The sequence below is a fragment of the Ahaetulla prasina genome, chromosome 8 (genome assembly GCF_028640845.1).
Source record: "Ahaetulla prasina isolate Xishuangbanna chromosome 8, ASM2864084v1, whole genome shotgun sequence".
In the NCBI taxonomy this organism is placed as follows: Eukaryota; Metazoa; Chordata; class Lepidosauria; order Squamata; family Colubridae; genus Ahaetulla; species Ahaetulla prasina.
Genome location: NC_080546.1, coordinates 32,681,136 through 32,694,655, shown reverse-complemented (window position 1 = coordinate 32,694,655; position 13,520 = coordinate 32,681,136). Strand labels below are relative to the sequence as shown.

At 39.0% G+C, this 13,520-nt stretch overlaps 1 protein-coding gene across 1 annotated transcript in view; it reads right to left on the bottom strand.

Annotated features, from left to right (window-relative positions):
• Positions 1-12,641, bottom strand: part of GATB (glutamyl-tRNA amidotransferase subunit B) — a 65,778-nt gene extending 53,137 nt beyond the window's left edge. Inside the window, exon 1 of the mRNA XM_058193167.1 lies at positions 12,445-12,641. The gene's annotated coding sequence lies outside the window, so the exon portion shown is untranslated. The remainder of the gene's footprint in view (positions 1-12,444) is intronic.
• Positions 12,642-13,520: the final 879 nt, after the last annotated feature.

Genomic DNA, 13,520 nt, shown 5'->3' with positions numbered 1-13,520 from the left:
CTCCCTCCTCCCTCCTCCCTCCTCCCTCCTCCCTCCCTCCCTTCTTTCTTTGTGTTAGTTATGTCCTTTGTAAAATTATATATAAATTATTATATGTGTATACATATTATATATGTATAATTAAGCAAGTATTGCGCACCCAATTGGCAAAAGAAAGCTCAGGACCCATTTAGATTGGAAACATGCAGAAGAGGCCTTCATCCTGCATTGGATAGACAATGGCTAAAATGATGATGTGTATACTAATAATGTGTATATTATACAGTCAGTAAAAACAAGACCAGGAGCTGACTGTGGCTCAGATCATGAGCTTCTTCTTGCAAAATTTAGGCTTAAACTAAAGAAAGTAGGGAAAAGCACCAGGCCACTCAGGTATGAACTAAATCATATCCCTGATGAATATACAGTAGAGGTGACAAATAGATTTAAAGAATTAGATCTGATAGACAGAGTGCCTGATGAACTATGGACGGAGGTTCGCAACATTTACAAGAGGTAGCAACTAAAATCATTCCAAAAAAAAAAAAGAAAAAAAAAGAAAAGAAATGCAAGAAAGCAAAATGGCTGTCTGAGGAAGCTTTGCAAATAGCTGAGGAAAGAAGGGAAGCGAAAGGCAAGGGAGAAAGAGAACGATACACCCAGTTGAATGCAGAATTCCAGAGAATAGCTAGAAGAGATAAGAATGCATTCTTAAATGAACAGTGCAAAGAAATAGAAGAAAACAATGGAATAGGAAGGACCAGAGATCTATTCAAGAAAATTGAAGATATGAAAGGAACTTTTCATTCAAAGATGAGCATGATAAAGGACCAAAATGGCAGGGACCTAACAGAGGCAGAAGAGATTAAGAAGAGGTGGCAAAATTACACAGAAGAACTATACAAGAATGAGCTTAACATCCCTGATAACCATGATGGGGTGCTCACTAACCTTGAGCCAGACATCCTAGAATGTGAAGTCAAATGGGCCTTAGGAAATCTGAGCAACAACAAAGCTAGTGGAGGAGACAGTATTCCAGCTGAGCTATTCAAAATCTTAAAAGACGACGCAGTAAAAGTGCTACACCCAATTTGCCAGCAAATTTGGAAAACTCAACAATGGCCACAGGATTGGAAAAGGTCAGTTTACATTCCAATTCCAAAGAAAGGCAATGCCAAAGACTGTTCAAACTATCGCACCATTGCACTCATCTCACATGCTAGTAAGGTTATGCTTAAAATCCTACAAGCTAGGCTCCAGCAGTATGTGGATCGAGAACTACCAGAAGTACAGGCAGGATTTTGTAGAGGCAGAGGAACTAGAGATCAAATTGCCAACATACGCTGGATCATGGGAGTTCCAGAAAAATATCTACTTCTGCTTCACTGACTATGCTAAAGCCTTTGATTGTGTGGATCACAACAAATTGTGGCAAGTTCTTAAAGAGATGGGAGTACCAGACCATCTTATTTGTCTCTTGAGAAACCTGTATGCGAGTCAAGAAGCCACAGTGAGAATTGGACACAGAACCACTGATTGGTTCAAAATTGGGAAAGGAGTCCGGCAAGGCTGTATTCTATCACCCTGCCTATTTAACTTATATGCAGAACACATCATGAGAAAGATGGGGCTAGATGAATCAAAAATTGGAATTAAGATTGCCGGAAGAAATATCAACAACCTCAGATATGCAGATGATACCACTCTAATGGCAGAAAGCGAAGAGGAACTAAAGAGCCTCTTGATGCGGGTGAAGGAGGAGAGTGCAAAAGTTGGCTTGAAACTCAACATTAAGAAAACTAAAATCATGGCATCTGGCCCTCTCAATTCCTGGCAGATAGATGGTGAAGAAATGGAGGTAGTGACAGATTTTATTTTCCTGGACTCCAAGATGGGGATTGCAGCCAAGAAATTAAAAGACGCTTGCTCCTGGGGAGGAAAGCTATGGCAAATCTAGACAGCGTACTAAAAAGCAGAGACATTACCCTGCCAACAAACATGCGTATAGTCAAGGCTATGGTTTTCCCAGTTGCAATATATGGCTGTGAACGTTGGACCATAAGAAAGGCTGAGCATCAAAGAATTAAGGTATTTGAACTATAGTGCTGGAGAAGTCTTCTGTGAGTCCCTTGGACTGCAAGGCCATCAGTCCCTTGGACTGCAAGTCCTAGAGGAGATCAACCCTGACTGCTCTTTAGAAGGCCAGATCCTGAAGATGAAACTGAAATACTTTGGCCACCTAATGAGAAAGAAGGACTCACTGGAGAAGAGCCTAATGCTGGGAAAGATTGAGGGCAAAAGAAGAAGGGGACGACAGAGAACGAGGTGGCTGGATGGAGTCACTGAAGCAGTAAGCATGAGTTTAAATGGACTCCAGAGGATGGTAGAGGACAGGAAGGCCTGGAGGAACGTTGTCCATGGGGTTGCGATGGGTCGGACTCGACTTCGCAACTAACAACAACAATACTAAGACATCAGATTAAAAATCTAAAATTATTTGTAAAGGGTGATTAAAAAAATATAGGAAAATTACAAAGGAATGAAAGTATACTCTTTGCCCACAGAAATATTAACATGAGGTCAGATTTGTCAAATACTTTAAAAAGTAATGTAAAAAACAATATTTATGTAGCTGTGTAATCAAACTAAGAAGTTTGGGTGTGTGGTATTTATAGATGAGGAAATGTAGTATTCTTGGTCTATTCCTTCTTTCTTTCTTTTCCTCTTTAAAAATGCTATTTTTGTTGCAAACAAAATAATTTAGATCAATTTAACTTTTTACCCAGTTGGGAATATGGTAAAGGACTCTGAAATTTTTAGGTCCATAATTTCAACCTTTTAGGCCAACCACAAGAAGTTTTGAGGTTTTCAAAAGGAGGCAATCATTAAAGCTAATAGGAAAGTAGGAAGAAGAATTTGACAGGAATTTCCTTCTTCAATGTCAGAATTCTGTTCTACAATGTATATTGAATAATTCAATATGGAGATTACAGTGTGGCTACAGTTACCAGGTGTCTGACAAAAAGAGAACAGATCCTCCATCTGGCAGCCATATCTGTAAAATCAAATATCAAAAATCAAATATTGTCAGCTTTTTGAGTATATGACAAGCTTTTCTCTGCAGTGCAGTATAGTGGTTCCCTAGTAAGTACTAACAAATGTTAACAAGCTTCACTTTGTGACCTTATTATTACCTTCCAGTCCCCTTGTCCTGCTGCCTGAAATTGACAAGACCTTGGCCTCCTATAATGGGCTCTAACGTATTTCTGTCATTGAAAATCAGTTTTTTTGATGCTGGAAAAAATAATTACATATACATGTTACATGTTGGGGGTAGTAATTTTTTGCTGTAATTTTTATCACATATGTCAATAAAGTTAAACCATTAGTGTGTTCTCCTTTTCTCCCTATTCATCTTCCTTTCCAATTATCCATTTTCTCCATTGCCTATTCAGATATCTGGTAAGGCTAAGTATTATAACGAAAGCTAGACTATAGCCAGGGTGGGCTGCTGGGGTTTGCAGGGGTTCGGGAGAACCTCTAGCTAAGATTCTGTGCAGTTTGGATAACCCCCAAATCCCACTTCTGGCTGGACCTGCCCACCCCACCCCGCCCATCCCAGGAGTCCCCACGCAGCCCGTTTGGATGCAGATGTGCAGGGTGCATGCGGAGGCTTGGGGAAGGTGAAAAATGGGCCTACCGGAAGTTCAGGAAGGCTGGAAACGAGCCTGTTTCTGCCTTCCAGTGGGCCTCTGAAGCCTGGGGAGGCTGTTTTTGCCCTCCCGGAGGCTCAGAAAAAGGCTCCAGAGCCCGGGGAGGGCAAAAATGCCTCCCTGCCATAGTGCAGGAGGCCGACTAGGCTATGCCCACTGTGACTATGCCCACCCAGCAACTGGACAGAGAACCCTTGGTAAAATTTTTGAAGCCCATCTCTGACTATAGCAATAGCACTGAGACTTATATACTGCTTCACAGTGCTTTACAGCCCTCTCTAAGCAGTTTATAGAGTCAGCATATTGCTGACAAATCTGTAAAATCTGGGTCCTCATTTTACCCGTTTCAGAATTTCATTTCATTTCATTTCATTTCATTTCTGAAGGATGGAAGTCTGAGTCAACTTTGAGCTGGTGAGAACTGAACTGCCGAACTGCAGTCAGCAGAAGTAGCTTCCAATAGTGCATTCTAACCACTGTGCCACCACAGCTATCATCTTCAGATAAAGGTTGTGTGACTGATGTGCCAGCTAGACTTAAGCCCTTCTCCCTACTGAGCCATCTGTGCCTCCATTAATAGCTTAAAATGAAGGCAAGATCTTAAATTATATACATATTTCTTTTGAAAAATAAATAAAAGCAGCAACAGGAACAATTTGAGGTAAACATCTGTGCAACGTTAAGGAAAAAATTAAAGCTTTTTAACACCTCTTTAATTTTTTTGGCCAAAGAAATTTTCTACACATTAAAATGTTGTCATCTAAAGAATGTTAATTGCCCATATTTTCAATAATAAACATCAAAACCAACATTACACATGCTTCTAAACTCAAATCCTTATTCTATATTCAACGAGTGAGGCAAGAATTCGTTGTTCAGTTGCTAAGTCACATCCAACTCTTTGTAATCCCATGAATCACACAGGTCAGGCTCCCCTGTCCTCCCCTGTCTCTTGGAGTTTGCACAAATTCATCTTCACCTCTCCCTAGTGTATTAATTATATTTAATTTGTTAATAAATTGGGAGAAGAAAACCTCTCTAAAGTGTACTATAGAAGCTCAGAATATTGCAAGACCTTTTATATCAAATAATCCCAACCATCACTAATGGCATGGAATGAGAACTGGTAGATATCGTCTTTAATTCCCCCCGGGTTAATGTTTGTTGTTGTTGTTGTTGTTGTTGTTGTTGTTGTTGTTATTATTATTATTATTATTATTATTATTATTATTATTATTATTATTATTATTATTATTAACACAAAATGACAGTATACACAGCAAACGAGATAACTATGCTGGATTTCGTATCACAGATCACTAGTCGAACACTTCCCAAGCGTTTAGGACTGTGGGATGTATCGGCGAATTATGCAAGCAGATCCCAGTAAGGTGGCCTTCTGTAGCTGACCAATGGTGATCTTGTCAGCGCCAATTGCTTTTAAGTGCTTGCCTGGGTCTTTAGGCACAGCTCCCAGTGTGCCGAGTACCAGTGGAATCATCTGCACTGGTTTATGCAGTTGTTGTTGTTATTGTTGTTGTTGTTGTTGTTGTTGTTGTTATTATTATTATTATTATTATTATTATTATTATTATTATTATTATTATTATTATAGAAAAGCTTAATGGAAAAATAACTTGGTAAAAAGATTTTAAACATTACTTCTGAATGTCAACAAGTAACATGCTTGTATATTTCAGTCATTTCAAAAACTGTAATAGATGGTATCCTTAGTTCCTTAGTTCCTTAGTTCCTAGGCTCAATTGAAATATCCAAAAATATCACACTTAGAACATACTATTGAATGCTGTCCCCTCCTTGCATGACAATTTCAAGATAATATCAGTGCATGCATCAAGAAGTGAATGTCTTAACATTTTTCTTCAGAATTTAAAACACACCAGATAGGATAAATAAGATTACAACAAGCTCTCTGCATCAGTTTCCCCATCTGTATTGAATCTGAATTACATAAACCTTGGGAATCTACTGAATGAGAAATAAAGAACTTGAAATATCACATATAAAAGTTAAGGCAGGCTGCCTCAGGTATTTACCAGATCTGGAAGATTAAATCCATTGTAACATATGGGTGGGAAATGCAATTCACATCCAATTTAACATCTGTGTGCAACCTCTGGGAGAGGTCATCCACTTGTTTTGAGTGAAATGTTGTAAGTACACGGATGATTTCAGCTATCCCCACCCCCTTCTTGAGCTATTGTGGAAAGCCTGAAGGAGACTCTGAAAACTCTCAGATTCTGAATGGGGTAAAATAAGTTTGTATAGAATGCTTTCAAGTTTGAGTTAGTCTTTATCAAAATGCATTCAGGAACAATCATTGTAATACTCCAAATGGGGTTGCAGTGCTACTGAATACAGCTCACCAGTTTGGAACCCTCACCACATCTCTGACATCAATACAATTGAACTGTCCAGAAATATTTTACAAGAAGAGTTCTCCATTCCTCTGAAAACAATAAAATACCCTATCCCACCAGACTTGAAATCCTAGGCTTAGAAAACTTGGAACTCCGTCGCCTTCGACAAGACCTAAGTTTAACTCATAGAATCATCTACTGTAATGTCCTTCCTGTTAAAGACTACTTCAGCTTTAATTGAAATAATACTAGAGCAACTAATAGATTTAAACTTAATGTCAACCGCTTTAATCTAGATTGCAGAAAATATGACTTCTGTAACAGAATCATCAGTGCTTGGAATACTTTACCTGACTCTGTGGTCTCTTCCCATAATCCTAAAAGTTTTATCCAAAAACTTTCTACTATTGACCTCACCCCATTCCTAAGAGGACCATAAGGGGCGTGCATAAGCGCACAAATGTGCCTACTGTTCCTGTCCTATTGTTTTTCTTTTCTTCTTCCTATATATATGCTTATACCTCCTTATATTTACCCATATATGGGTTTATTTACTATATAATCTTTTTGTATGATATCTACATATATTGTTGTGACAAAATAAAATAAATAAAATAAAATGAAGGAGCTGATTTGTGCTGAAGCCTTCTGTATCTGAGAATAAAAATCTAGCTTTAGCACAGAATGTTTTGTGTTATAAACTTATTTGTAGGAAATGTCAAGGAATACTGTCAAGGTTCCAGAAAAACCTCTTCTGCATAAAAAAACCTCAGAAGCCATTGTCTTTCAGAGTTCTTTACTAGCATAAGGAAACTGGCACACGATGAGTGAAATTCCAAAACTGAACTTCTGGATTCTTTTCCCAGTTATACAAACCCCAAGAGTCCCACCCCCCTAACCCCTTTGCTGGTCACATGGTCCCACGTTCTCCCAGTTCATTCGAATATCTTCCTGCCACTCCTCCTGCAGATGTGAACACCATCCGACTTTGACCGCTTGAAGAATGTTACCATACCCCTCAACCCCCCTTCTTCCCCTCAGGGGAAAAATGTGGCAGAGTCTGGAACCCTAAGGCCTAGTATGGTTTCCAGGCCTGACAGGAAATACATTATGGAGATAGGCAAAACCAACCTACATTCTGATTGGAGGAAAGTGAAATACATCTGTTTTGTGTATGTACGGATACCTGAGAATCATATGTTGGTTTTGTTTGTACAGACACACGAAGTGGCCAACATAAACATTCTTGCAGAAAACCATCAGAGTAATGCTGGTGAGATGACAGCATATGACATCACTGGATTTGTATCTCCTAAATCCGTAGTGGCAAATCTATGGCACAACTGTCAGAAGTGACACACAGAGCCCTCTCTGTGGGCACACGAGCTGTTGCCCCAGCTTGGCTCTGCTGTGCATGCGTGTGCGCCTCCCACTGGCCATCTGGTCTTTGGGTCTCTGCCACAGATGGGGGGGCGTACGTGCAGGGCCTCACGTGTATGTGTGGGGAGGGGGGGGTAAATGCAGGGATGGGTGCATGCAGGGGGTGGGGGGCATGCAGGACAGGGCACATGTGGAAGGGCCACACACATGCGTGGGGAGCATGCACAGGGGCTGCATGCACATTGCATTTTGGGGGTTCACATGCACGCTTTGAGCACTTGATCTGGAAAAGGTTAGCCATCACTAAATGAACTTAGGACAGCCTTCTGAAGATTCTTCAGAGGTTTGGTAGCAGAACATTATTAAATTGAAATAATTATCCATGTAATTCTTTTTTCCATTGAAGTAAGTGGGATTCTGAGGAAGATACTGATATGATAAAAAGACTGGATTTAATTTAAATGTATTAGTTTTACTACCTCTTGAATGAAGAATATAAATTCTTCTAACCATTTCAAATACCAAAATATACTAGGATATTCTTCCTCATTGCCCTTTTCTGTAAAAAGTTCCAAATTGTTTATTAACTAAATTAAAGGATCTTGGAATAAATAGTGGAATGTTTTTGGACATGTACTCATAGGAGCTTTTTATGCACAATTACTATATATAATCTGAGTTATAATTCTGCTATGAGTTGTATTGCTCTACCTGCTGTAGTTTAACATGGGCTTACATGGAGATAAGTATAACGTACAATAAACAAAGTGGATTTAATAAAATAGGTGATTTGGGAATTGGGGCCATCAAGCAACTCAACCGCCAACCATGAAGAGGGTTAGACCTTAGATGCAGGGTGCAGAACTCTTTAATAAGCTATCTTATTATCATATTTAATACAATAGATAGAAGACATTATTAAACATATGGGAAAGAATATTAATTGTATTTAATGAATGTAAAATTTAATTGTATTTATCTAACTTTAAATGTCATTTTTGTTCTGATCAATCTTGTTTTGGACTTGACTATCTTAAAGTATAACGCTTATGTTACCACTAATATACCTGCTATGTCCATATATTCTCCCTATATTCTCCCATATATTCTCCCTACCACCATATTCTCCCTATTCCTATTTTATGGGACATTGGGATAAACCAGGGACAAGACAGGATAAGGCAGTTTGTGGCCCTGTGTGAACAGTTTCACAGAGTATGGTTTACTATATCTCCTTTCTTGAAATACTATGATTTATTGTTTTGGAAAAAAGAACACAAACCACAAACATGCCCTGGTGAAATCTCTTGTATAGCTGAAAATTCAATACCGAGTTGTTCTATATATAGTAGTTATGGCTAACCTTTTTGCTGTTGTGTGCCAAAAGCGGGGGAGGACGAGGGAGTCATGCATGCGCGTGCCCACACCTATAATTCAATGCCCCCCACCCCTCCTTCCCATGCATGCCCATAACTCCGCTGCACTCCCCCTGCTTTTGGCATGTGATGGCAAAAAGGTTATCGGTGGCTGTGGTAGGCCACCAGAGGTTCCAGAGGTTTTCTTGGAGCCTGAGAGAGCGAAAATTGCCTCCTCCACCCCCCAGAGGCCCATTTCCCAACTTCCAGTGGGCTCGGAAGGCCCAAAAATCAGCTGGCCGGCACGCACATGCTCATTGGAGCTAAGCTAGAGCAACGCTCGTGTCACCACAAATATGGCTCTGCGTACCACCTGTGGCACGCGTGCCATAGATTTGCCATCATGGATATATAGAATTGGTGTGGGGAGGAAACATATTGGTCCACCATGAACTACATAATCATTCTGATTATGTGGATACCACATAGAAAAGCTAGTGCAGAAAGGTAAAATATAGAACAACCTTTGGTTTGTAAGTTACATTGAGCCCAAACAATTCCACTAACACCCTAGAGACTAAAAGGTAGTTTAATGCCCTGCAGCAGCTGAAGATTTAACCCACAGATTCCAACCAGAGTGCAAGATTTATGTACCCGTCGCTATGCGGCTGCCTATACTACAGAGAAGCCATGACTCTCGCCTAGGAGGTCACTTTGGATTTTTAAAGACTCTCCACTTGGCTAGAAGACAATTCTGGTGGCCAAAAATGAAATCAGATGTCGAAGACTATGTCCGGAGCTGTGCTACCTGCGCCACCATGAAGTCCATGTAATTTAGAGAGCCTTTGGCAAAGTCACTTAAAAAATTTCCTTTAATATGAAAGTCCATCCACTTCAGTCCGGTCCAGAAAAATGACAGTTACTGACTAGGGGTTGCATCTCCTTATTTACACCTGTTATACCAACTAAGAACTGGTTATTGCATAACCAATCATGCAATATAATTACAATTGCAAGTGAGCAATTGAAAGAGCTGGCTATCCGATGAGAAGATCTTAACCATTTGTTCTACCACAAGTCCCTTCCTCCTTCAGTTTCAGCTTTCACAGTTTAATCACACATTCCCTTATATACAGTATAAATATTTAGCACCTCCATAGCACTTCACAGTTTCAGAGCACAGCACACACATTTAACTAATTAATCAGCAATTTGTTAGTTAAATAATCATTAGTATTTATAAATATCTCAGCCTTAATTTGTTGTCCATGTAATGGAGGGAATCATGATTGCAATGTGAGTAAAGCAATTCTTGATTGTATTTAACTAATAAAAATGTGTATTTTGTACCTCAGAATTCCTAGTTGCTTCCTTGAGTACATTGAGGAGTGAGACCAAGGATACAACAGAAGCAGGGGAAAAATATATATGATTGTACTGACGCTGTTGTGGCAGAAATAAATTCAAACTAGGGCAAGCCTACTTTTGTCTGTTCAAAACAGTCCCATTGATTAGTCTGAGGCTTCTCTCTAAGTCAAAGCAGCTACAACTGGGAGATACTTTGGTAGACATTCCTGGATATGGAATTATCTATTTCTCTTTCTGATTTGATTCAGAACTGGCCTTTTATAGATATTAAGACCTCCTGAACAGTGGTGGGTTTCAAATTTTTTTACTACTGGTTCTGTGGGTGTGGCTTGGTGGGCATGTCATGGCTTGGTGGGTGTGGCTTGGTGAGCATGGCAGAGGAAGGCTACTGTAAAATCTCCATTCGCACCCCACTTCAGAGGAATGTTACTGCAAAATCCCCATTTCCTCCCAATCAGCTGGGACTCGGGAGGCAGAGAATAGTTGGGGGTGGGGCCAGTCAGAATTTTTACTACTGGTTCTCCGAACTACTCAAAATTTCCACTACTGGTTTTCTGGAACTGGTCAGAACCTGTTGAAACCCACCTCTGCTCCAGAACCTTGGGAGCTTTAGTGAAAAATAGCGTTTTCTCTAGCTAGACTGGGAGGTTTTTGGATTTCTTGGGAGTTCATTTCCATTAGTCTTTCAGATGAAGAGCAATGGTTGATACAATAAGGTTAATTCACCATAAAAGTTTCAACATAAGGCCATGAAGAGCTGACTCTTTTGACAGGTTCTGGGGCAGAGTGGTTTGTAGGCTGCTCAGAAACTGTTTTGTAACATGGGCTGTTCTATCTGTTTCTTATATAATTATATTTGTGTTTTCGATCCTTCTTTTCTTGCTTTGGCAACTAAGTTAACAAATTGCTGAAATAAATGTAAGACTGACACAAATTACAGGATATGTGGAATTTGAATAGAAGTTTGGTTCGCTTTTCATCCCCTCCTCCAAATAATCTAAGTACAGTAATATATTAAACTGATGAACAAATTCTGGTTTATGTAGGTCCAATTTAGCAACATCAGTTTTCATTAGCTTCAGCCGTAATAAAGCCCACAGGCTAGGCTTTGAACAAAATCATTACTGAAGTGAAGAAATAATGTTGGCATAATAAAGGGTTAATCAGTGTTATTGTACATCAGCTACTGAAAGGGGAATATGCCCATGGGGCTTCAAATGAGATATGTTCTCTCTTCCTTCTTGCACTTGGATATTGAAGTTGCAGCCAACATAACGGTATATAAATCCTATATCATCACAAACCAACCTTATAGTTGTCTGTGGATCTCTATAATTTCACTGGAAAGTAACCTCTATATTTTTTAAAACATAAATTCCAAGATCTTTTGATTTAAAAAAAACACTGTTCTTTCAGTTCTGTTTTTGTGAAGTTCTTTTTTTTGAGGGAGCAGGATTTTATTCTGCCAGGACAGATAAACAGTCAAATTTATGCAAGATTTAGGATTATTTATACTAAGCAGTGTCAAGCTTGTTCCTTTCTTTGTAACCTCCTACATATCCTTCTTTTGAAGTGTTTTAGTGATTCTTTGTTCCAGAATTCTGTCATTATGGTTTGCAATTTAAATAAAACTGCAAGTTTTGGTTTGTTGTGAAAGAAAAGGAATAAGATTATGGAAAGAAAAGAAGAAAGGGCACAGTTGAATGAATGCCAAATCATAATTTGGAATTTAACTCCAAGGCACTGTATGGCATTTTACAAACGATCCTGAAGTGTATATATATTCCATAATCTTTTCAAATATGGGCAAGCACCCCGTATTACAGCAAATCTGACAGCATGCATGAAAATTGACTTTTTGCATTGTGCTATGACCTGCTTACTTAACCACAACTTAACAAATAAACCACAATTGGCTGGGCTTATAGAACTTTCTAAGCCATAAATTGTTGTTTATAAACAGAGCAGGCGCATTTACACAATACATCAAGCAAAAACTGCATAAATCACATTATAGCTTAGTGCGATGTGGGAAGCCAGGTATTGTGCAATGGATTGTCTTTGATAACTAATAAAAAATGCAGTCAGTCAGGTATGCACTTAGTCAATACAAAATGCAGCAGCTAGATTGCTGACATGGTCTGAAAAATTTTGGTTTAAAATAGCTTCGCAGACTGTTCATGAATCAAATTAAAGTGCTTTAAATTCTTAAACAGCTTTGGATAGAGCACTTGAAGGACTGCCTTCTCCCATGTGAACTTGGCTTACCTGCAAAGATCGTCTTCTGATGCTCCTCCTGGCTGCCTCTAGCAAAACTGTTTCCAGCACAGCATGAATTCAGAATGCTTGTCTACAGGGAAGCTCACCTGGTGTGATCGTCAGGGGATTTTTCACACTAAACAGGATTGTTTTTATTTTTTCACTTCTTAAGAAAATCAGTTGGATTTACTTTTATCTCCCAGGCAGTGTTATTGTTTGATCTGTCGTGCTGCAAATGTGATGCTTGATCTTACTGTTTTAATGGTTTTATGAGTCATCTAGAAAGTAGTACAGCTAACGGCAGCATGATGTTTTTTTAAAAGCCAGTTCTCAGATTCATATAAATTTGAATAGATGTTATTAAAACAAGCAGCATGTGAAGTTGCCCCCTTTCACAAGAGTCACATTTTCCCCCCTTTACGTAGAAAGCATGCAAAAAAGAAGTAAAACCTCCTCACTATTTTGCATACCTATTGTCTATAGGTCTTTCATTTGAAGGTAGATTGCTCACCAGAATTCTTGCATTGGTATTAATCATTGTTTAAATACATTTTACAAGCTGGAATTTAGGGAGTGTTGCTTTTATGATTAAATGTTTTGAGTCCAGTCTGCTTCCAAAACCTGACATTAAAAAAAATGAAATAAAATAACCTAATAAGTCTAACATAAAGTAAGATTTTTATTTGGAAAGCTAAGCTGTGAGCTCTTTGAAGAAAACATAACAGCAATAGTAATAGCACTTAGACCTATATACTGCTTCATGGTGCATTACAGCCCTCTCTAAGCAGTTTACAGAGCCAGCTTATTGCCCCCAACAATCTGGGTCCTCATTTTACCAACCTCGCAAGGATGGAAGTCTGAGTCAACCTTGAGGCAGTGAGAATTGAACTGCTGAACTGCTGGCAGCCAGCAATCAGCAGAAGTAGCCTGCAGTACAGCATTCTAACCACTATGCCACCATGGCGCATATGATACACATGGGAAGATCAATAAATTGGAAAAATACACCTAGATATAAAAAGAAAAAAAAATTCTCGCTTTTGGCATTGGGTTATCTTCCAAAACTCCTCAAATGCAATATATAA